Source organism: Mesoplodon bidens (genome assembly GCF_964165515.1).
Source record: "Mesoplodon bidens genome assembly, chromosome: 13".
NCBI lineage: Eukaryota > Metazoa > Chordata > Mammalia > Artiodactyla > Ziphiidae > Mesoplodon > Mesoplodon bidens.
Genome location: NC_138169.1, coordinates 55,938,834 through 55,965,460, shown reverse-complemented (window position 1 = coordinate 55,965,460; position 26,627 = coordinate 55,938,834).

The following is a 26,627-nucleotide window of genomic DNA, read 5'->3' as shown; positions in this document are numbered from 1 at the left end:
TCACTTACACCTTAAGTTTTAATGGTTACCATGGCAATGAAAAAAGGCATTACAAAATGCACAAGCTGTTAACATGTTACAGAAGCCAAAAGAAAGAGCTAAGAATAAACTTCTGCAAATTCTTGATCGTGCCACATTTAAGGAAAACTGCTGTTAAAGCAACGTCATGTCCCAATCAAACAGCTCATTAATCTGAAGCCAAGGCTGCTTATCCCTTCCTCCAAGCTCTGCATCAGCTGGGGCTGCACCATCTCCCTGTGAGAACATCCATGAGTGTCAGGAGTGTGTACAGAACTGGCAGAGACAGAGACAGAAGGAGAATAAACAGGCTGCAAATTAAGTCTCACCTCCTTCATCAACAAGTAAGAAAACCTTCATGTTTTCTAACAGAGATGACAGACAAGCAAATTTAAATGAATCTAATTTAGATAAATGTAAGTTTTATTGGGTGAGTAAATCATTGTAACCATAGACAGATAAGATGAGTGCTCCATTTGCTTTGAGATTTTCAGCCAGAACCCAGATATTTGGACTGCAAGGAAACAAAATATATGCACCCATATAGTCCCCTGCCTGGAAGAAGATATTGCTCACTGAGTGTCTTCTCAATGATGTAGCTACCAGAATAAAGCAAGAAGGAAAAGAGGGTCCTCGGTTTGGGAATAGGATATGCTCATGACTATGAAGGGTAAGATGCCAGTGTTTGTATTTTAAAGGGCATTGGTTCTAGAACAAACAGACAACTGGACAGAGAGGTGGAACTCCTATTTATTGATGTATAAACATAGACCCAAGACAATGAGGGAGTTAATGAGAGATGAAGCATCAAACATGATTATAAATGCAAGGCTGATTCATATGATTTAAATGTCTGCTTTTTCCAGATTTGTGGTTTCCAAGGAGGGAGGTTACCATTCTGAATTAACCCACACAATGTTGTGGATACCACCCTGAAGAGTCCCTTCCTTATATCCATTCCTCTTAAGGCAGCATTCTGGTTGCCACACACAGATCTGCTCACACTCTGGAGTGTCTCTGTGTTGTGTTGTTTGCTATCCCTGATCAATTCCCAGCTGCCTGCAAGTCTAGTCTCTTCTTTCCATCCCAGTCTCCCTGTGGGGTTCAGTTCTCCCTCTAGTAAGGTCTGACTCTACACCATGATCCAAATCCCATCTCCCCTTTGTCTTCAAGTTCCCTACACATATCCAATAGTGTCAATTTTTGGCTTTGTGCTTGATTACATACTATTCTCCCTTGTCACCACCTTGAAAGATTTGAAGGTCCAACTAAATTCATGATTTTGCTATCAGGCCTTCCTCAATAACCCTGATGTCTCATGTGTTTTAGGCTATTTCTATAGCCACTGAGCAAGGTCAGAGTCCTAGAATACCTTCTCTTCTCTTTCTTGTTTTTTGGTTTTACTTCCTTAGATTTTAGAGTCATTTAGGACTTGGGTTTCATCCTACTTTTTGCAATGTTCACCATACCTAAAACACTGTGGTGCTTCTACTGAGTACCCAATAAAAATTTCAATGTACTGACTGATATTTTAATACCAAAATCTATGTTCCCCAGCATCACAGCATGTCTTGAAATTATATTTTAATGCATGTTGTAAACTCAAAGACTCAAGTTATAGAGATATAGTAAATCAGGGTGAAATTCAAACCATGATAAGATTATATAATTTTTGCCAACTAGAACTGTAGAGCTAGAAAGAATGTGGGATGTCAACCACCCTAAACCTACCTCTCTTTTAAAGTGAAGGTCATAATGCAGAGTGAGGTGCCCTAAGTTCACATATGGATGTTAGAACAGAAAACAGTCTCCTTGAGTCTCCCTCAAGGATCCTACTCCAATGTCCGACTGCTTGCCTCCATGGCATACTGTTATCTATAGGTTGCCCTATAAATGTTCTATTACATTCAATGTATATATACAATATTTGTCTATTTACCCCTTAGGATATATATCCTTACCTGTTTTAAACTTCCCTGGTAAGGAAGCAGAGGATACTTTGGCTTGAAGTATCTCTCTAACTGATAATGTAACCAAAGGCATCTTACTCTCATATGATACTCATTTATTGATTACTCAAAATTTGTTTTAAACCAGATACTCTGTTCGGTATGTAGGATACTAAGCAAAAGTGACAGCCATCTCTGCCCTCAAGAAGATTTGTGGTCCAGTAGGAAGTGGGCCAAGGAGAAATGTGAATCATATGCCTAGACTTCTGTGAAGATCATGGAAAGGATATTTAAGTAGAAGTAATGTCTCCTGGGCCAAGTAATTACTAGAAGCAGAGACTGGAGGTTTAGCATTCCTCAGAGAGGACTCAGCACATGCAAATAGCCAGAGGTTAAAAGGAGTGGTCTGAGAACTTGGAAGTGAATTTAGTTAGTTCATGTACTAGCCTGGGAGACAAGATTGAGTACAGAGGCAGGGAACAGGCCTTGGGAAGCTTTATGGTCAATATCATGTCATTTTAACCTTAAAATTATACAGTATGGAAACAGAGCAGTGATGTAATTATATTCATATTAAGAAAGATTTTAATGTCAGTGCAGATGAAGGTAGTATCAAAAGAAAATCCAGAGAGCTTTAACTGATATGAATATTTTATTTAGTGAGATACAAACTGTTCACAAATAGGGAGACTTCAAACTGAAAGTAGTGTTTTTTGTTTTGTTTTGTTTTGTTTTGCGGTATGCGGGCCTCTCACTGTTGTGGCCTCCCCGTTGCGGAGCACAGGCTCTGGACGCACAGGCTTAGCGACCATGGCTCACGGGCCCAGTCGCTCTGCGGCATGTGGGATTTTCCTGGACCGGGGCACGATCCCGTATGTCCTGCATCGGCAAGCAGACTTTCAACCACTGCGCCACCAGGGAAGCCCCTGAAAGCAATTTTAAGTTCAGCCTTAAGCAGTAACAGCTTAGTTTACAAAACATGAATGAGGGTGTACATTTTTTTTTTACTGTTATTGGTTACTAGAAACATATTTCTTTTCACTGCATAAGCTTACTTATTAGTAGCTTATTGGACAGGAAGCTATAAGGTCATGCTGACATGAGGAGAACTGAAGGTTTCTTTAAAATCAGAGTCAGCATTTGGGGGAAATCATGATAGTTTTAGGTTTGGGATACATGACTATGATTATTTGGTCTAAGGAAATATTCAAACTGTGGCCTCCATTTTGATTGCTCTTTAAAGTAGATATGGGCTCCACAGAAGAAAAGGAGAAGAATTTGCAATTTCTTACGGCAATCCAAATGAGATAATATGAATTTCTAAATCAGTGAAATGGAGATAAGGGGATAAAATGCCAAAAGTTTATCAAACCAAAAATTTTATAAAACAGAAAGTACTGAGGGACTAGTTTGTGTTACAGTGAATGGTGGTGGAGAGAAACACAGAAAGAGGAGCAAGTTTGAGGATAGATGTCATTAGTGTATTTTGAACTTATGGGCTTTGATGTGCCCATTAGACGCTTCCAGGAAGAGGATGGATGTCAGAACCTGGAACTCAGGAAAAGCACAAGGCTGGAAAAATAGACATCTGTGCCTTCCATATGCAGATGATGACACACTGAATCACCATGACACTGGCTCTGCCCCAAGACTAATCAGAGATAAATTTCTGGAGAAAGCAGGGTGTGTTTTGGTGGAATCCCAGCACATACCGTGCTTCCTTCTGACCCTAGCCTCTTACTCCTGTCCCCACTCCCACCCCATCTCCCATCCACTTACTCTTCCTAATGCATCTTTTTCTGAACTAAGACTATTAGAAAGCTCATATGTAATTCAGCTCCCTGTCTATCTCCCTTTAGGACCCTGGAAGATTGAAAAGTATTCCAGAAAATAAGAAAATAAAGCTCCAATGATATAACTTCATGAAAGAATTTAGTTCCCTTGCAGCTTAATGTGGGCAATAATAGCTGCTATTTATAGAAAGCCAAGGATGGAATCTGGACGGGGAATAGGCCCATCATAATTACACTGCAAAGACAGATAAAATCACTGATGCATAAGAGGAATAGCTAGTGAGTGTGAACAGTACTCACTATATGCTAGAAACTGTTCTAGTCATTTCATAATCACAAAAGCCCTTAGATAGTCTACTTTTCCAACTTACAGATGAGGATACTGAGTCACACCAAACTGAGTTGGACACAATTTGCAAGTGTAGGAGCCACAACTCAACCCTGGAGAGTCTAACTCCACATTCTGTCTCTAATTGTTTCTAAAAAATGAATGAAGTAATTAATTAATATCATTTACTAAAGTAAGTAGTGTTATATAGCAAAGATAGAGGAGCTAACTCAGTGTTTCTTAACCTGCAAATCATTTAATAATTGTACTTTTGGTTCATGAATTCATTAAAGACTTTTTTTTTTTTTTTTTTTTTTTTTTTTTTGCGGTATGTGGGCCTCTCACTGTTGTGGCCTCTCCTGTTGCAGAGCACAGGCTCTGGATGCGCAGGCTCAGCGGCCACGGCTCACGGGCCCAGCCGCTCCACGGCATATGGGATCCTCCCAGACCAGGGCACGAACCCATATCCCCTGCATCGGCAGGCGGACTCTCAACCACTGCACCACCAGGGAGGCCCCATTAAAGACATTTTGACATCGGGGGGTGAGGAGAAGAAATTTCAATATTCACTATATTCAAATAACTTGCAAATATATCATGATAAATAAAGTGAGACAGTAAGAACTGAGTGAAACAGTACTTCACTGTCAATGACAGAGGACAACATAGAGGAAAGTATTAGCTTGGAATTCAACCAGCTAAGTGTTGATTTCTTTCTTTTTTTAACCAAGTATTAGTGGAATAATGTGGAGCAAATTAGTCGAAGTCTCAGAGAGCCTTGATTTATGCATCTCCAAAATGGAAACAATATTGCCTAATTCACAGGTGAGAGAAGACTATGTGACATGATTTATTTAAAAATTCTCACTCATACCTCATAGCTTAGGAATTAAAAAAATTCCTATAAATGCCTGTTATTATATCATCCACATTAACCTAATCAAGAAATAAGAGAAATAAAATGTAATTGGTCAGAGTATAATCATATATTCATACACATTTTATTTTACCATCAAAAAATCCCTGGTCAAAACGTAGGGTAGGCATATTATTTGATAAATGAGGCAATTGAGGTTCAGGGATATTAAATTAATATCTCAAAGTCCCAAAACTAGTAGTTTGAGAAGAATTACTACTTTATGTCTCTGCAATATGGGTCAAAGCCATTATTTTTCTTATCTTTTGTTAAACTGTAACTTTGCCCACAAACCCAAGTAATTTGACAGTCACCCTTGGTGTTACTGGCCAGTTAGGACAGTCTATAACAGTTAAGTTTCTGGAACATCTGTGTCAAGACCCACAACTCTTTGCCTTTCCACTTCCTAAGTACCACATTTAGAAGTCTACCTCCATGAAATTGCATGATTTAGGTCTTACTTAGAAGGTAGGCTGAAGGTCAGGCCTGCAGGCAAGTGACAGAAAGCTGGCCACTGTCTTAGCAGTTTGCCTACAGCAGATGGATTTGCCTTGAGGTTTCCTCTAATCAAGTAATGACTCATCCCAACCATGATTAGCTGTGAAACTTAATAAGATCAGAGCCCAAAGAGGTATGGGCCAGTATCCAAGTTGGCAACTGGCTCTGATTCCTCTCCCCTCTGGGAGAAACCACCTGAGATGTCTTTGCAGCCCACCCATGGTCTATCCCATGCCACACCCCCAGTGTCCACACCTCAGGTTCCAGAACATTCGAATTAAAAGCCCAAACCACACTGCTCCATTTCCTCAGGCAGAGGCAGTGAGCATTCTCAAGCTGCTTTCAGCCTCCCAAATAAGTGAAATGTTTGACACAAAAGCATATGTTTTTTGGCAACTTTGTTTAATCCACATTTTAAAGGGAAAATTGAATCTCCACAAGGTGCAAAAAAGATTAGTGGAACGTTTCAGTATCTGGTGGAAAGCAGACAATGTTCCCTCCTCCTTCTGTTCTCTCTCCTCTTCCTTCATGTGCAGATATTTGCTTTATAAAAAGCTGTCATCGAAATGAATCTTTTAATTAAGAATCTGAGCCACCTAACTGCAGAACAGAAAGAAATATCAAATTACACAGGATGCAGGAGCCATCTGTAAGACAGATATGGCACATGTCTGTTCTCAAGAAGTCCTCTGAAGTCCTGTGAGGAATCCTGAATCAAGGGTTCGGGGATTAGAAAAATTTGATTTCTAAAATTAAATTTCTTACTACAAGATAAAGAAGTGGGGCTTCCCTGGTGGCGCAGTGGTTGAGAGTCTGCCTGTCAATGCAGGGGACAGAGGTTCGAGCCCTGGTCTGGGAAGATCCCACATGCCACGGAGCAACTGTGCCCGTGAGCCACGGCTACTGAGCCTGCGCATATGGAGCCTGTGCTCTGCAACAAGAGAGGCCGAGAGAGTGAGAGGCCCGCGCACCGCGATGAAGAGTGGCCCCCACTCGCCGCAAGTAGAGAAAGCCCTCCCACAGAAACGAAGACCCAACACAGCCAAAAATAAATAAATAAATTTATATATATATTTAAAAAAAAAAAAAAAAAAAGATAAAGAAGTGACTCCCCCAGGAGGAAAGTTACTTTGCCGAGATTCGCTTATCAAATGCAGAGTCATGTAGACAGTTGCCTTCAGGAACCATTTTTCTAGAAGCTCTGACTGAACTAGTCATAAATACTTATAAACTTGGTCTCCAATTCATCCAAAAACTCCACAGAGACATCCTTTGTAGAAGACAGGTTTGGAAGGTCCTAGGGCTACAGACAAGGCCCCCAGGATTGCTAGGAGTAAAGGGGAGGTGGAAGGAAAAATCACCCATTTCCTTACTCCCCAAGCATTGGTCTCACCTGTACTATTTTACTGCCCCCAATAAAGACCTTGCCTGACAGCAGGGGGAAAAGCTAGTGCTGGAGATCCATAGCCAAGTTTTCCTAGTCAGTTACTCCTGAATTGAGACCCAAATCCTAATGTCTCTACTAAATATAGCTAAAACCCTATTGGTTCTGAAAATATTTTATTCAGAATAAATTGTGAGACAGTTATTTGGATTTTTTTTTACAATTAAGCACTAATTTGGGAAGCATCAGGATGATTCAAGAGGCAACATAAGAACGTGGATCTAGAGCCATATTCTGTGGATTCAAATCTGAGTCTTCCTGCCGACCGCACACACTTATTATGTGACCTTAGACAAGTTATTAAACCTCTGTTTCAACTTATTGAAAATGGGTATAATAAGAAGAAAATTTTCCATATACTGGTATTGTAAAGGTAAAATAATTAATACAGGTAAAACAGTCAGAATATACAGGGTATAAATTAAATGCATAGTAAATTTTAGCTAATTCTGTTATTATATTATTGTTCAAGCTGGGTTTCAAGCTGGGTTTTATTTTGCCTTTTTTTATTGTTGCAAAATATATATAACATAAAATTCACCATTTTTAAGTGTATAATTCAATGACATTAAGTAAATTCAGTTTTGTGCAACCGTCACCACTATACATTTCCAAAACTTTTTCATTATCCCAAACAGAAATGCTATACCCATTAAACAGTAACTCCCAATTTTCCCCTTCCACTAACAACACATAACCTCTGTTTTACTTTGTGTCTCTATGCATTTGCTTATTCTAAGTAGCCCATATAAGTTATATCATATAATATTTTTCCCTTTGTGTCTGGCTTACTTTATTTTGTATAACGTTTTCAAAATTCACTCACGTTGTAGCATGTATCAGCATTTCATTCATTTATATGGCTGAATAATGTTTATTGTGTGTATACAATGGACACCTAGGTTGTTTCTACCTTTTGGCTTTTGTGAAAAATTGTTATAAGGTATCATTTTGGCTCTCTCTTTCAATTATTTTGTGTATGTACCTAGGAGTGGAATTGTTAGATCATATAATAATTCTACGCTTAACTTTCTGAGGAACCATCAAACTATTTTTCACAGCAGCTACCTCATTTTACATCCTCACCAGCAATACATGAGTATTCCAATTTTTCCATATCCATATTAACAATTTTTAAAATAATATTTTCCATTTTTTAAGATAATGACCATCCCAATGTGTATGAAGTGATATCTTATCGTGGTTTTGATTTGCATTTCCCTGATGACTGTAAAAGTTGAATATCTTTTCAGGTTCTTACTAGACATTTTCATACCTTCTTTGGATAAATGCCTGTTTAAGTCTTTGTCCATTTGTGAATTAGTTTGTTTGTTGTTGTTGTTGTCATTGTTATTGAGCTGTACAAATTCTTTTTATATTCAATGTTAATGCTTTATCATATATGACTTGTAAATATTGTATTCCATTCAGTGGGTTGTCTTTTCACTCTTGATAATGTCCTTTGATGCACAAATTATTAATTTTATTGAAATCCAATGATTTCCCCTTTTGTTGCCTGTGCCTTTGATATCCTATACAAGAAATCATTGCCAAACCCAATGTCATGAATTGTTTCCCCTGTTTTCTCCTAAGAGTTTTTCAGTTTTACATCTTACATTTAGGTCTTCAATCCATTTTGAGTTAATTTTTGTATATGATGTAGGTGAGGGTCCAATTTCATTCTTTTGCTTATTTGAACATCCAGTTATTCCAGCACCATAAATTGAAAAGACAGTCCTTTCCCCATTGAAAGGTTTTGGCACCCAAGCCAAAAATCAGTTGACCATACATCTGAGTTTCTTTCCCGGCCCTTAATTCTACTCCACTGGTGTCTATGTCATTCCTGATGCCAGTTACACACTATTTTGATTACTATAACTTTGCAGTAACTTTGAATGCAGGAAGTGTGTTGTCTCCAAGTTTTTCTACTTTTTCAAGATGGTTTTGGCTATTTAGAATCAAGGCCTTGAGACTCCATATGAACTTCAGGATCAGTTTCTTTTTTTAACCTACCAAAAAAGGCTGTTAGAGTTTTGATAGGGATTGCATTAAATCTGTAGATCATTTTGGGTAGAATTGTCATCTTAACATTATTAAGTCATCCAATTCTAAATGTAGTATATTTTCCCATTTATTTATGCTTTAATTTCTATCAGTGGCATTTTATAGTTTTCAGTATACAAGCTTAGCCTCTTTGGTTAAAACTTTTTCTAAGTATTTTATTCATTTTGATGCTATCATAAATTAAAAAAAACTGCTTTTATGACATTTCAGTTGATATTAACAATACTTCTGTGAGTGAGGAGTCATTTTTGTCCTCATATTAAGACAGATGAGGATATACAAGTAAAATTTGAGGGCTAATTTGTAAGATTCTGATTCTAATTTCAGGCTTGGTCCATAAAGTGCACCAGATCTCTAACCACCATGAAATGGAGACAGGAATTCCTTTACTCCTAACTTCATGAATCTGGTAAGCATGTCAAATTTGGAGACTCCTTTGGGAGCTCTTTGGAAAGTCTCAAGGCTGCTGTCCCTTCTCATTCTTTCTGACATTTTTTATTTCATACAGCAGAACCAGTTGATACTGTAGATGTTTATCTCAATATTAGGATGAAAGCAAGAGCATGGACAATTGATTTTGTAAAGACTTGTCAGAGAAGTGAATATGGCTTGGTGAGGGGAAATGAATTTGTCTTCATTCATAGTAACTATGTCTCAAATATGATAACCATGGAAAGAAGAGACTTATTTAGTATGTCTTAAAAATTTATTTGCATCATTCCTTGGTTGTTGAGTGACCTGTAGAAAGTTTGGAGGTTAGAAATATATTTAAAAAAATTTTAAAAAAGCTAACTAACTTATCTGCAAATGAATTAATTGCATCTTCTTTAGAAGTGAGCCCACTGATTTGGGGGATGATTTTTATGCCTATTTTTCCCCAGTATACCTGTGTTGACACTTTTAAGAATTGTTTATTTTGTATGTTGATGAATAAAAAGAAAATTTCAGATAAAATGATATTTAATTATATAATTATCTAATCATGTGATAAAACATATTTTTGTAAGCAAAATTGTTATTAATCATTTCAAGTTCCTTTATTTAGCTTTTGAAATAACCTGCTTCAACATATTTGGAATGATGGATGCTTTAACATTGTATTCATTTCCTGGTGATTCTGTAGCAAATTACCACTAATTTCATGACTTAAAAACAGCATGGTTTTAATAACTTTGGTTTTTGGAGGTCAGAAGTCTGAAATGGGTCTCACTGGTCTAAAATCAAAGTGTCAGGAGGGCTGTGTTTCTTTCTGGAGGCTCTAGAGAAGGATGTTTCCTTTCATTTTTCAGCTTCTAAAGACTGCTCACATCCCTTGGCTTACGGTTCTCTCTCTTCATCTCCAAAGCCAGTGACCGCAAGTCAAGTCCTCAGGCTGCCATCCTTCTGGCTCTGTTTCCTGCATTCCCCTTCCTCATGTAAGGACCCTTGGGATTACAGTGGGCCTACTCTGATAATCCAGGAAAATCTTCCAATCTCAAAATCAGCTGATTAGCAAACATAATTCTATGCAACTGTAATTCCCTTTGTCATGTAATCTAATAATAATAATTTCAGGTTCCAGGGATTACGATATGGACATGTCTTTTTCTGCCTACCACAAACATTAAACATACATCAAAGTATATATTTTCTTTTTAAAGCTAGAAATAAATTTGCCCAAATTTATACATTTATGAAAAAAACTAAGCCTGAGAGATTGAAAGTGACTTGCCCAATCCTGTCCTCCTTGATGTCGCCCACCCCCATTAAATATTTTCCCTGGGAGCTCTCACTTAGGTCACTGTTTATTTTCCAGCCTCTTCAACAGCAGAATCTCATCTGTCATATACAAATATCCAACTGCAGCTATGATTGTTTTCAATTTCTATCATTTATAAACACATAGCTATCATGTTGTCTAATGCCTGATATTCACACTGATAATTTTTAAAATGTCCCAAAAAAAAGAAAATAGAAAGTAATTCAAAAGTAAGTCAAAATCAGGAGTATTCTACAAAACATGATCCTAAGATACATGACTATCAAAAATGGTTATCTGTTTATAAATTCTCAGCAGAAATGGGCAACCTCCCACTAATAAGAACATCCCAGTTCTATTGGTCTCCCACCTGAGCAGTTTTCAATCATAAAAGCAAACATGCCACAGAAAAAAAAAAGGGGGGATATTTCTAGATTGATCCATTCTTTTTCTATGACTGCATAATAAGAAGGAAGTATGAACAGCAGGAGATGCTCAAAGCATTTTAATCTTGCCCATTCACAGTAACAAGAAAATATTCTTTCTTTTCCTCTGAAGTCCCCCTTTTACTAGCTGTCTTTTGACTCTAGTATTCAGGAAGAAACATTGTTGATTCTGACAAATCACATTAATTACAAAATCTACAAATCTTGCATAGAAATAGACACTTTGTTTTAACTAACTTTTCCCTCATTGCAGATAGTCTGAAGAACTCAAAATATATTGAATGTAAAGTTTAAAGACTACAAAAATTAAATGATAATTGCATGATTTTCTTCTCAAGGTGTATGCAATTAAAGGATGAAAGGTGTGTTCTTTGTGCAGATACATTATTTTAGAATATGAGGAGGTCATTTCGGACTCTACAGTACAGTGAAATATCTAGAAAATATGAATCACTTTGAATCTTAAGGCCTCTGAACAACATGAATCTCCTTTATCAGAATTATAAAATTGGCAAGGGAGTAGAAGCCATGGTTGATGATATCACAGCAGTGAACCAGTGTGAAGTTTTTAAGCAGGCATATGGAGACAGTAAATATAACTACTTGCTGAGTTTGTGAAAACCAAAATGATAGAACATTAAAGTTGGAAAGGAATTTAGAGTATATCAAATACAGTTCTCATATTTTATAATTTAAGAAATTGAAGCTCCCCCAATTTAAGTGACTTACATAATATTTTGAATTTAGTATATATTGGAACATGGATGTGTGTTAGAATAAGATTTGAGTACGTTTTATCATATGACCACCCCAAAGCTAACATGTGCTCACACATTTCATTCAAAACACATTGAATGATCTTCTGCTAACTCCCATCTTATGATAAATTTTGTGCTAAATTGAAGACCTTGCCTTCATCCTGAATGAATTTAGAGTCTAACTCAAGAAAACAAACATATTTACAGTAGACATAATCTAAGGGACTCAATAGTGAGAAGTATGAGATATTTTTCTTAGTTCAGAACTTATTATTACTCACCAAGAATATCTAATTATCTTCATAACTAAGACCTCTGATCCCATCTTTCCCAGTGTCTCCAGAATTATGTTTCTGAAATTTGTATCTGACCAACTTTTACCCAATTAGTATTTGTGCATGTTCTCCCGAACCTACTAAGCCCAGTTCTTTAGTGTGCTTGCCAATCCTTTCAGACTCTGCTTGCTACAGCCCATGTCCTCCCATGCTTCCTGCTCTCCTGCTTAACCATCTCACACCACCCATTGTTCTCTGCCCAAGTCACACCATTTCATTCTTCTGATTTGTCTATGCTAATAACAGAGCTGGATCTTCAGACTAACAGACTATTTGAGTTGGTGGAATCTCTTTCAAGTGTCTTGTTTTCAGCTTTTGAACCTGGGAAATGGTATTTATTTATATGATCTTTAAGAGTTCTTCACACACAAATATTCAAGGACCCTGTGATGAAAATTGTGGCAATTACAAGGATTCAGCACACGGGACATTTTTATCCATTGGTGTGGTTAGTTGGGGAAGATTTCATATAAAAAATAAACATAGACAGTGAAAGAATAAATCAGGAAATGTGTCACATGTTTACTTTATTTTTCAAAAGCGATTTTAATATAGTCTAGAAATGATCTTCACACACTACAAAAGATAAGAAGTGGTGACACTGTAACTTGACACTTTCCCTTGAACTGTCAGAGCCTTCCTATGGTTGTCTCATGTAACATTTCTATTGTGACACTTGCCAACATGTCAATAATGACCCAATATTTTATCCAGGGTGCCGCAGAGGGCACCAGGTAGAGAAGGTACCAGGAAGTATGATCAGAAAGTCCCTTACTGGGTTCACAGTTCTGGTAGTCTCCTTTATTTCAGGGTTTCCAAAATCACAACTTTGCTCCTGGTCAATCTGCTACTTTAGGCCAGTCTTCTAAGTGCTCCTCTTTCCTTTTTTTTTTTCTTGCCAGGAAATATGGCAGTGTTCTCTGAAGACCAGAAGACCCTCAACTTTGAAAAACTGCTTGATTCTAAGGAAGCTGAAGAAAATTCCTCAGCCTAATTAATACTTCCACCTGGGAAGCAGCCTTAGCATCTTTCCAATTTACACCTAACGTATGTAGCTCACAGCCATAAAAATCTTAGGGGTACCCACAATTCAGGCAGGTTTTTATAAAGAAATACCCAGCTCTAGTTCTTTTTGATGAATAAAACCCTACCTATAATTCCCCTGAGCCCTGCAGTATACAATTATCAGTTTATTTAACCTACCAGACAGAATCTACTTAGCTATACATGAGTACATTTTATCAATTATTGATTTATGAATGCTGAAGATATGCTCCAGTCACCATTTATGCAGTAGCGTTTTATCATCTCCAGTGGAGAAACAACCTACTCTAAGTGACACAGTTTACTATTTAAAATTCCACACCTTCCATCTGATTACCCCATTAACCATTATGTTCCCCAGGCTATAGAGATTTTAAGGTAATTTTCTCCCAACAGTCCTAGGCTTTTGGCCATGGACTCTTAATCTCATTAGTAGTGGTGAGTTCTGTGAGAAGTGGCTGTCAAAACTCTGGACTTTGGTGAAAGCAGATGTCAATCAACTTTTAACCAATGCAAAGTCATTGGGAAAGAAATTACACTCATCATTATAGGGGATGTCCAAACTATTGGCTCCACACATTCCTCACTGATGTAAAATTTTTCAGGTAACTGACTTCTCTTCTTCTTTTGTGATACATTCTCTTTCTTGGCAAGTTCAGAAATTTCCATGCTTTCAACTCTCATTGAAAGTTAATGACTTAAATATCTATACACATTCTACATAGGTAAAAAATTCACCAAGCTAAAGCCATACTCTTTATCTTCCCTTCTACTCTTATTCCTTTAGCAACACCATTCACTTGATCTCAAAAATACAGGGGATCATAGTTCTGAAATTTCTCTCAGTCAAGCACAGATCTCTCCCTTCTCTATTTTTTTGTTTGCTTGGACCCTGGTCAACTTGTGGTGTTTAAGAAACATAAATCTGGAGCCAAATGTCCTGGTACCACTTTGCTCAATTTACATAAGTCCCTGGGCTCCCATCTTCCTTGTCTACGAAACACAGATAACAAGAGTATTTACTTTAGAATGTTGTTTCAGCAATTTAAGGTAATAACACATTTAGTAGGCTTTGAGCATAGCATGTCACATAGGAATCCCACAGTAAAAATCATGTTACCAGTCACTCCCTGAAATGTTTCTTAGACTCCATAACTTGAGTTTCTCCTGTGCAACCAATCAACTCTTCCACCAGAGTTAGGGTGGTAGTTCTAAAACAAAGATGTAATCAGCAGCCTCCTCCCTGTACACATGCCTGCTGTGCATTTCTCCATGTGATGGATCTTCTCAGTGTTTTATCCCAAATTTCTCACATTCTAGCTTTGACACTCCACCCACTACTCATAGAACGTGCCCTGGTCTTCCACCCTTGGCACTTCACTTATGCTAGAACTTACATTTTAAATGCTTCCACAGCCCTTTCTTTGACTCTCAAACTCAAGCTGTCTTTCAAGATCAAACACAGCATCACTTTTTCCAATCATGCCCTGACCCTCCACTGAGTCAGAATTAATTTTTCTTGTATTTAAACTTACACAGCACTTTTAGTATACATTCTTATAGCACTTACTGCAGTAGGAAATGCACTATGGTTATTTGTTTATACTGTTGCCTTCTCTCTCTACTGTGACTTCCAGATCAGAATGATAGAGATGTTGTCCTATCTGTACAGGGTCACTCACTCTCTGTCTGGCAGATGATGTTTCCTGTTTATAGAATTATACATATTTATTCTCCTCCTTCATATGTAGAACAATATAATTCTTAGAACTTCCTGAAAATAAGCTGAAATAATAGAATTCTCCTAAGGGGGTAGGTGAAGGAATATCTGCTGAAAGGTAAGAGGGGTAGCAGAAAGGGGCAGCAATACTATTAAAGATGAATTGCCTGTTTTCAACTTTTCCTAATTTCTACCTTTGAACTCAATTCTAAAATAAGATGTTTTGTTAAACTTATAAAGCACTTTTAGATCATAAAATAGTCTTGTGAGGTAGACATGCAGGTACTATTTTCACTTAACAGGTGAAGAAACCAAGTTTCTGAGAGGAAAAGTATCTTGTATAAACTTATCAAGCTAGAAATTGATAGAGATTAGAATGGAACCAGGCTTGCCCCATAATTCAGGTACCAGAGAGATCGGTGTTCTGTGGGCCCAAATATACACAGAGGGAGGAAAGGGACACTTGGTAGAAAGGCTGTTGTTCCTCTATTTCCCTTATAAGTTTGTTTTCATGGGCATATATAGGAAAACACTTGGATTCTTGTGAGCTGTGTGTTCTCAAAACATTAAAGCAATAAATCAAAAGGTGAAAAGATCAGTCAGCAAGACTACATTTATCATTTGTTAAATTATTTTGACTGCATCAACAGCTTACATGGAATATAAGGGATCATTTCTTTCTAACAATTTATATCTATCCTTCAAAACCCAGCTTAAGTTCTATCTCAGCTATGAAAATTCTTCTGACTGCTGAAGCCAGCATTGACATTTCTCTCTTCTGAAATTTTAAGTGGTATATCACAGTGATAGTATCACAGTGAATAAAATTAAAAATTGTGGGCTTCCCTGGTGGTGCAGTGGTTAAGAATCTGCCTGCCAATGCAGGGGACATGGGTTCAAGCCTTGGTTCAGGAAGATCCCACATGCAGCAGAGCAGTTAAACCTGTGCACCACAACTACAGAAGCCTGTGTGCCTAGAGTCCGTGTTCTGCAACAACAGAAGCCACCAAAATGAGGAGCCCATGCACTGAAATGAAGAGTAGCCCCTGCTCTCCACAGCTAGAGAAAGCCTGCGTGCAGCAATGAAGACCAAGTGCAGCCAAAAATAAATAAATAAAATGAACAAATTTATTTAAAAAAACAAAATAAAAATTGCATTGTTCTCATATTTTCTAACAATGAAATCAGGACATGTTACTTTTGCTTAGTAATTTAAAGTAAAAGAAACATAATTGCATATATTATATTGTTTACTGAACACAATCTATAGGTGTTGTATAATAAATAATTTAATTTATCTGGTCATTTTCCCAGGTCCCTGGGCAGGAATTCCTTGGAATTTTGTAAGTGATAGTAGTGTCTTTGCTATCCGTGGTGTGACCCTGTGGCCACACCTTAGTTTATGTTCAAAAGGTAACTCATGATAGGTCCCTACATAGTTTCAGGATGGAGACAGGCCATACTGGAAAAGCCAGCCATGTTATTAGAGGGTTGAGGCTTTAAGCTATGTGATATTAACCCAAATTTTCAACCTCTGAAGAGGGAAATATAGTTGAAGATTGAGTTCAATCACATGGCCAATAATTAAATCAATGATGCCCATGTGAGGAAAGGTCAATAAAAACTCTGGACAGTAAAGCTCAGGTGGGCTTCCTGATTTGTGAACACAGAGATATGCTGGAGGGTGATGTGCCCTGATTCCATGGGGAGAGGACATGAGAGCCCCATATTCAAGTCCATTCTATACCTCCTTGTATGGGTGTATTCTTTTGACACGTTCTTATATTTATCCTTTATATTAGAATTGTTATCATAAGTAATAGTATTTTGCTGAATTCTATGAGTTGGTCTAGTGAATTATCAAACCCATTGTGGTAGTGGGGACTGCCAAATTTGTAACCAGTTGGTCAAAAGTGTGGGTGGCCTAGGAACCCCAGAACTTGTGACCAGACTTATTGAGGGTCTGTGCCCTTAACTTGTGAAGCCTGGACTAACTCCAAATAGTTAGTGTCAAAATTGCAATGCATTGATGAACTATGGAAAAATCAGAATAAGATTTTCTTAGACATACGATAACTGAAGACAGGATAGTCTAGGTAACTTACCCAAAACCAAACAGAAAATATAGGTAAATTAGTGCTAGACTTTAATTCCACTGCTCTATCACTACATTATGCTCTCAGTCAATAATGTATGTTAACTTTATAGAAGTTAAGGGCGGGGATATACAATCTTTTCCTTTACTTGCTTCTGCCACAGTGACCAGTATGTGTTTGGACAAATGCAGTAAATAATAAATATAAGCATTTTTATTGATTAAGCTCATGAGCTTCTTAGTTAAATGTTTTCACATGCAAAATCCTTGCCATGACTGGGATTGCATTTAAGTTGAGAGAACACAGTAAGTTGAACAGGGAACAAGAGGAAATGGGTATAAGTCATTGGTAAGTGTGGAAGTAACCAATCCCCAATTGGTAGTCAAAATAGATTTTCTAGTGGGCTGAAAGACTTTTGAAAATACTCTGTGAGGTTGTCTTCCTGTATGACTAATCTTGCTTGTATTGAGATTTTGAGACTATATTTGGCATGTTTCCTGAGAATCATGTGCAAGATCAATAATGTGGTTCTGTCTACTCTGAAAAACCACCACTCATGCCAACCTGAGCATGTAAATCTCCATCTGTGCCGTGCATTGTGGGATTCATCCTCATCAATTAGATGACCCTGAAATGAGATCACCTACCTGTTCTCCAAAGAGAAATGAACCATCTTCAGGTAGAATTGATATGGGTCCCAATTGTCATTTGGATTTGATTAGAAAAGATCAGGTAAGTGAGAGGGGTCATCTCCACCCTATAAACAGGGACTTTCTCCTTGAGATGTCTGATCTCTACTGAATCTATTCCTATGATGCTCTGATAAGAATGTCATTTGAATTCATACAACCATTTGGCCCTTGGAGATGGAAAGAGCACCCCTGAGAAATTAGCTTCCAAAGAAAGCTGTCTCAAGCAATTCCTTTTTTTTTCCCTTTTTCTATAGACTTCCTCAGATGTATATTTTCCTCTATTAATCTCAAACTTGTACAGATTATCAATATAATGATGTACAGGCTGAACAATAGAATAATTTATTTTACTTCAATCATGTGTTTTCCTTTTCATGGCCGAGTTACCAAGGACCCATAATCTACAATCCTGGCATTTCTTTTTAATTCTATGAGCTAAAATCCATCATTTTAAAAATATTTTCAAGACAAGGAATCTAAAAAGTTTGTTCTGATCTTTAACCAGCCCCCTCCAATTAAGCTCAGTTATACCCTATAACCATTGCTATAATTATTGATTGATTAATCTTTCAACTATTAATTAAAAGTCTTAAACTTTTTTCTGATGTTATTTACGCTAAAGCATAATTATTATGCAATTTCCCTAACATATGCAACATGTCCTACTAGCCTTATGGTACAGTCATAGTCCACTAATTATGAGGCATTTACTAGCAGAGTCTGAAAATTCTGAGGAGTGAAATCATCTTCTTCATACCCACTTCCTATACATACATACATGTGTGTGGGCACACACAAGCTCATGGGTAAAATGTTGAGAAGAGTAGGCAATGTGCACCAGTTAAATACAATATGAATCTTGGAACCATAGATAGACGTTGACTTTTTCACAAATCAAATGGCTGGAATCAGAACAGAGACAGGACAAAAAAATCAAATCACAAGATATTCATGTTTCTCATGTAGCACTCAACCTCCCAGCCTTACCCATGTGTAAACACAGGAGAGAGGCATATCTCAGCTGTATGAAGCTGCCATTGTGACCTTTGTAGAAAGCTGCATTTGCTGTTTTGGTGGAAAAATTGATAGGGAGTAGGAAAGAATAGTGACATATACTCAGCAGAAATCATATTCCAAAGACTTTGAAACCTTCATCACTTTTAATCCTCTCAGATACCCTAAGGGAATAATTATGTCCATTTTAAAGATGAGGAAATATAATTAGAGATGCAGGTGATTTGAAACCATACATATCAATCTCCTAATTTGTCAGAATATTCTTCATGCTTTTGGGAGATGTGCTGGGTAAAACAAAACCAAAAATACTTGTTTAACAGAAGAGGACATTTTTGGAATCATATAAATGGGGTTCAAATATCAGGAGCTCCAATGAAAGCTTGTGACCTAGGCCAAGTGACATAAACACTTAGAATCTAGGGTTCCTAATCTGCATATTGGGAATAAAACGTATCTTGCAGGATTTTTTTCAGGATTTATGACGATGTGTAGTACATCTTGTGCTCTCAGAGACTGATATGAAAGGCTCTTTGTCAATACTTGATAGCATTTGCTACTTAATGTGCCCTTTCTCTAATGTTATTAGATCTTGGTTTTAGTCCTGGTTCTGCTGCTGACCACTGTTGGCCCCTAAGGAAGGTAACCCACACTTACATACCCTACCCTCCATCTCTGTATTTTGGTTGTCATAGAATGTTTATACTTGCAGTAATCTTAGAAATCCTGCCAACCATCCCTGCACCATGATGAGGACACCGAGGACCAGAGAGAGTTAAGGCCTTGCCTGTGGATGGGCTGCTAATTACTGACAGAATTGGGTCTCTAGACTCCCAGTTCAGAGAACTCTTTTCACCACTCCACATTGTCCCTCAAGCTAACTTTTGCCCTACATTTTGTACAGGGTTGTCATGAGGATCAAATATGATTAAATATGGGAAAGTGCTTTAAAAAGTGCAAAATTATTCACAAGAGCAAAACATTACTATTAATGGGCTTCTTACTTGGCTTCTTTGGGTAGAAATGAAGTCTTATTTAAAGTGGCTTTAAAGATTTTTTTAACTATGAAATGCTATGAAGTCATGTTAGTACGTTTTACAATATAACTGACAGGTCTTAAAGAGGATCCAGTGATGCACATTTCATCTACATCATGTGAAATTCTACCAGGAGTAGGATTCTTTTCTGACATGATGATTCCAGTACAAATAGCTTAATTGGGAGATGATCCTAGGAAACTGTTAAGGGAATGAAGTAAGGCAGGAACAGAGAGGAAACCAGTGTGGTATTAAGCATGTTTGAGTGATGGACTGGGAGTTTGGGGTTAGTAGATGCAAACTATTACATATAGAATGGATAAACAACACAGTCCTACTGTATAACACAGGGAACTATATTCAATATCCTGGGATAAACCATAATGGAAAAGAATATAAAAGAAGATATATATATGTATATATATATATATATATATATATATATATATATATATATACACACACACACACACACATACATACATATATATATATATATACACACATATACATATATATATATGTATGTGTATATATATATATATATATCCATATATATAAATGAATCATTTTGCTATACAGTAGAAATTATCACAACATTGTAAATCAACTATACTTCAATTGAAAAAAACAAAAAAAAGAAAACAGAAAAAAACCCCATGTTATTACTTTGGGCAGCTGGCACTTCATCTGACTGGATACCCTGGGAGTCAGTTAAAAGAGTGTATATCAGACGTATTCCATGCAAGGTGATAACCAAGGTATTTATCCATGTATTCCCATCAACCCTTGCTCTAGGACCTCTCACAAGAAGCATTAACTCACCTATGCCTTGCTCACAGGACTGAGTGGGCACTTACCGGCAAAGAAAACCCTGAAGCAAATAGTTGCTGGTGCTTCTAGTTCACATATGGTCAGCTTGCTTGGAAAATGTCAAGGGTTGAGGTGATGGGAGCCTTAGGTACCAACATCCTCTATGGCCATGATCACTTACGAGAAACTGAGCTCTCTGCTTTCAAGGTGTTAACAATCTCATCCATATGTAATTTGTCTTTATATAGGTCAAATCAAAGAAGGACTATATAAATGGTGATTGCTAGGGTTAGGAAAAGTGAAAATTACATTGATAAACGGACGGGAATCCTGGGCTCATGAGGATTGTATCTGTTGTTTCTTGTCCCTCATATTCTAGGTATTTCTTGAGCAATTACTGTGTTTCCTAAGAAACACAGTAGATGAGACTAAAATAATAAGCTGGGAAATGAGATACCACATTGCCACCAACAGACCTTTAGGTTCCCTTTCCTGTGGATACCCAATGCCTTCTTAAGATCCCCAACTGTCAGAAATATTAATACTTTACTAGAACTGTCAACCAGTGTTATCTCCCTCTGCTGTGTTCCCTCATTATTTCTTTTAAACATTTACATCCCTTAGTCTTTGGCTTTCAGTTAACTTATAGAAGGAAAAACAAAATGAGAAATTTATACATGCAAAGATGTTAGTGCTAGGTAAGAATTTGTGGTATTTCTCTTTCCAGAAGTCTGTGAATTTTTACAGTGGTTTAGCAGAGGTCTGAAGAATAAACTCAGAAAATTAAGACACAAAGTTTGAAGGTACCATCTACTCTGTCTACACCTAAAACACTTTTGAAGAGTCATAGAAGAATGTGGGACCTTTTTCCAAGGTAGCCCATTGGGAAAACCACAAGGATCACAGAGAGTCAAATCATTCCCTTCACTGGGAACCCCACTTGTCTACTGCAGATCTGAGCCCTGAAGAATCAGTTCAGTATCTCTTCCTAAAGTCAGCCTGACGATACCATCCCTCACTCGTATTCATTTTTGTTAAACTTCTGCACAGACATCATACACTTTTCATTATTTGCTATTACTGCATGAGGGCTACTCTTACCTCACAACCAGATTACACGTTGTTTGAGGACAAGAACTGTATTTTGTTTATTGTAAAATAGTGTTAAGCCCTCAAAATTTGTGAAACCTAGGTTGGAAGTGGACATTCACATACCTTAGCTCTTTCACTCTTAGCAATACATTTGTGAGGTAGCTTTTTTAGGTTGACTTGGCTGGCTGAGAAATCAGGCTCAAGAAGATGAAGAGACTTACTTCAATCTTGCTCTACCTTTTTTAATGATGCTCAGTATGACTCACATATGCAAGCTGTGGGATAGAGGATAGAACTCTGTCTTCTTTCACAGAAAGCACATGCTATATTATCTCCATTACACAAGCATCATGTGACTTCATGTAGCAGGTGTGTTGGCTGGAATCAGAAGGCCTGAGCTTGAGACATTGCCCTGCTACTCACTGGCTCCCTGTAAGTCAGACCTTCCATTTCATTGCCTGTAAAGTGAATGGATGCTTACTCTACCACTCTCGTAAAGTTTTATAGGTTCAGATAAAATAATGAACTTGGAAGCACTTACCATAGTTAAGCACTTACCACAGTTATTATGACCATGAACTTTGGAATCAGACTTGGGGTTAAATACCTGCCCATCACTAGCATTTGTGCAAATGTGAGCAAATTATTTACCTTCTCTTCGTTTCAACTTTTTCCTTTAAAATATAATGATAATCCATTTTTTCAGAGTTGTTTTGATGATTAAATGAAACCATATTGAAAAGGTCCTATGACATGTTACATTTTGATAAATGTTAGCTGTTTGGTTTTTGCGCTATTATTGCTGTCATTATTACTATACATTTCCAAACAAATATATGCCATGACTATAGACATAACATTAATATAACTGAAAAATACTGGGCTTTAGAGACCCAGGAATTGGCATCAAATTAATATAACACCAGTGCAATGCAGCTTCCTCAACTGTAAATAGCAAAATCATGTGCATCTCACAGGGTTTCCTGTGAGTATTAAATGAGATAATGTACATAAGCACATAGGAAAACATCTGGTAATTCATTGACATTGAAAAATTTGATCATCTTTTCTTCCTGTACTTTAGATACAGGGATGATTTTTTTTAAATGCCTTGAAGATTTTAGGATAACTTTACTGAGCTTTCTCTATGAAGTTTTACAATTTTCCTAGTATGTTTCCTCAAGCAGGTGAATGTGTGTAATCTAACAAATATCAAAAATCACAAAACACACCTTTTTGTTAGATACAGAAGTATTAAAGAAAAATACCCTGTAACTATGTCCCACTTTTCAAAATTAGGGAGAAGGGGTAACTGTCTGATAATTGGAGGTGGGGAGAATATAATCAACAGTCAATTTCTTTTACGGCAGATGGACTGAAAGTACCTTGATACATGATTCCTTACTGGGCAGTGCTATTGCTGAGGAAATGTTGCAAAGCTCATTACAGATTTTGGATAGTACATAAAGTGCTAGTTAATGGATAAAAAATATGGTCTACTTTATAAACTCTCTTGTGTCAGACACTTAAGTTGTTCGTAAGAGTGGCAGAGATCAATAATAGGCAGAAAATTCCAATCATCAAATAAGCAGATAAAACCTCCAGTATCTAAGACTTAAGTGAATGTCTGTTGAGCAGCAAACTCTACAAAGTAGGAGACTTCTAGCCTTTCAACCATTCAGCTGGAAACTGAAGGAAGAGAGCAGGATCAGGAATTGTCAGGCCCCCTTTTATTATTCATTCTTAGTTCAGAAAGGCCATGTTGAGGAATACTGCTAAGGTATGTTACTTCTGTGTTTTCCCAACAATGTTAAGACTTGATTTCTCATTCACTGTGATATTTATCTCTAGAGCTCTTTTTGCCTCTCATATATCCAGAACCTCCTGCAAATGATGTGTTGTGTCCAAGTGGCTTTGTCAGATAATTGAAGCTTGCACATGACATCTCCCAACATGTAACCATGTTGTCTAGGAAACTTTCTAAATAGTTTTATAAGCTTCCCTGCTTTTTAAAGCAAACTGAACAGAAGAGAACAAAATCAATATTGTTCACTATTGTTCTTGCAACAGTATAGTCTTCTGTCTAGGGCACTTGATAGCTGTCAGTTGCCACATTTGTCAGCACATCCTTTAACAACATCCCCTTTATTTCTGTCCACTCACTCTTCTCACAGAGAACCATTCTATTTGTTTTGTGGGTTTATTCTTAAGTTGAATGAAAAACTTGACTATGTATGTATATAGATATATATAATTGATTGTGTGTATAATGTTTTTATTATTTATATATAGTTTACATATAGAAAAACATTTTTAAACAAAAAGTTATGGCTTTCATGCATGAGCTTCTTGCCAATTACTTCATGCACTTAGAGCCTGTTTGATGGCCGCATCATAATTCCTGCTCTCTCAGAAGATTTTATTGTGAGACATCTCTCTTTGACATAAGAGCTTTCATGACTCACATGGAAATCTACCTCAGAAAACCTCAAATCCATATCTATAGGCTGAATCCATTGCAAAGAGTGGGATTTGTTGGTCTATAGGAAAATAATATATCCAATAGCTGGATCCACAACCTAGTGGCTTATTATTGAATCAATGTGTTGTTAGTCCTGCTGCACCAGTTGAGCCCTTGATTCCTTGTCTTATGCCTCATAACAACTCCCATTGTGTGTCCAATTTTAATAACTCAGTGTGTTCCTTCTTTGGTACTCACTTAAGGTTTGGACCACACTTTGAACCCCATGGCTTAAGTGCCATCAGTGTTTTCCAAAAGATTGAGTGCATGGTTGGGTTCCACGTTCTCTTTCCACTAGTGGACCTCTCTGGTCCTGATTATACATCTATTTAAATGTCTACTTAACTCCACTCACCAATTTTTTCCAAATTATTTTCTCCATTTATATTTTGAAATATTTTCTCATTGGTTGACTTATAGCTGTCTGATGTTGCTGCCTAATTGCTTGAGTTTCCTTTTATTGGCTTGTTGACACCTTTCTTATTTCTGAGCTTCTATCCTGGCAGATGTTCTTAGTCAATTTCTGGCCCAAGTCACCAACTAATATCCAGAAATGTTTCTTCCTTCCTTCTGTCCTTGCTTTCATCAATGCAACACTAAAAATTTAATAGACAGAATATTGATAGTTGTATTTTTCTTCTGATTTGATATATTCAAATGTCAGTGGTAAATTCTTGCTATGTGAATGCTGTAACATAAGAAACTACCATGGTTTAAATTCTTAGAGATTCTCATTGTGCTCTTCTTCCTCATCTCAGCATTCTTGTCTCCATAGTTAGAGACAAAGACATTTCACCTCACTACACAGCCTACCCCCAGCCATGCAGAGAAAAACATACATCTGTAATCCAAGCTTTTGTTTCTGTAAAAGGTAACTTCCCTCATAAAGAAGAAGTGGGTGGAAAACTCATGAACAATTCAGAAGATACTAGGTAAAGACCATACAGTAACCTCAAGCAGGCACCCAAGTCTAGTAAAGGGAGAAATGTTTTTATTGTAATCTTCTCACACAAAAAAACCAAAAAACAGAAAACAGATTTTTCATGGAGAAATAAGCACCAAAGCTCTTTTGATTTCCTTTCTTTTCCTTCAAAAGTTTTGAGATAAATAATTTTAAGATCAAATATTCTCTACAACTTGAAATTTTACCTTCAGATAATATTTATACTTAACTAATAACTCACCTCTATTCGATTCTTATGTTTCTCTCTTTTTTTTCCCCAGAGGAAAGAAGCAATTGAAACTTCCTAGGTAGTTTCTCCATGGCACAATAGTCTCTCTAGTGGAAAAGAACCACTCTGGACCAAGAGAGGAATTCTCCCCATCTCCAACATAAATAAGGCTATGATTTTTCTCTGTAGGTTGTGACAAACCTTAGTTACAGTCTGCCCATATGGCTGTTTGATGTCATAACACCAGGGAGAGGTCTAGGGGGAAAATAATGATGCAGGAAAAATATTTTTAAATGTTTTCTGCTTCATTCACTTGAATTCTGATGCCATTAATAACTCAGTAGCCCTTTACCCACCAATCACCCACCACCAACACAAACTTGAAACTTACACACTAGCATGCTTAAAAAGGACTTTCTTATCCATGCATTGATTTATCCATTTAAATAAATACTAAGTGCCTACTGTATATTCTTCTATATACCCTGCTTGCAAAGATGAATAAAATAGTTTTGTATCCAAGGGATTTCATGAATGACTTTTAAAAATTCAAATATTTGGATAAACTAAGTTGTAGAAAAAGTTAATAAATGAATAAGCTACCCATCTCAATGATATCGGTATTTTAAAAAGTAGATTGCAAATGCTTATCTTGAAAGAGTATGAAATTTTCACACTTCCAGGAAACAAATGCAGAGTAAGAAATTTTCAGACTTCCAGGAAGTAGGCTCCTGGACCTCTTCATGCATCTCAAGTTGCATTACTTGACAACCACTGGTAGAGCCAGCTTTATATATTTTATAAGTGACTATGTAGTTATTTTTTCCTTTAACAATGCATTCAAAAAATTAGTTGCAGACACATTAAAATTAATCAGTGTACCAGCATTCGGTATCAACCCCATTGTAGACACTGTGCAAGTCCTTCTGGTGGACTGAGTGGAGGGATGAGCTCTAATGTGTACCTCCAGCAATACTGCTATTTAGCAGGTCTCTGCCAAGCACTGTGCTAAGTTCTTCATGTCTGTTACCTTGATTTATAATATCAATAAAGCAATCTTTTTTTCTTTACCTTTTACAATAAAGGAAAGTGAAAATCAGAGACACTAGCAATAGAGTGATGGAGGCACTGTTAAAGAT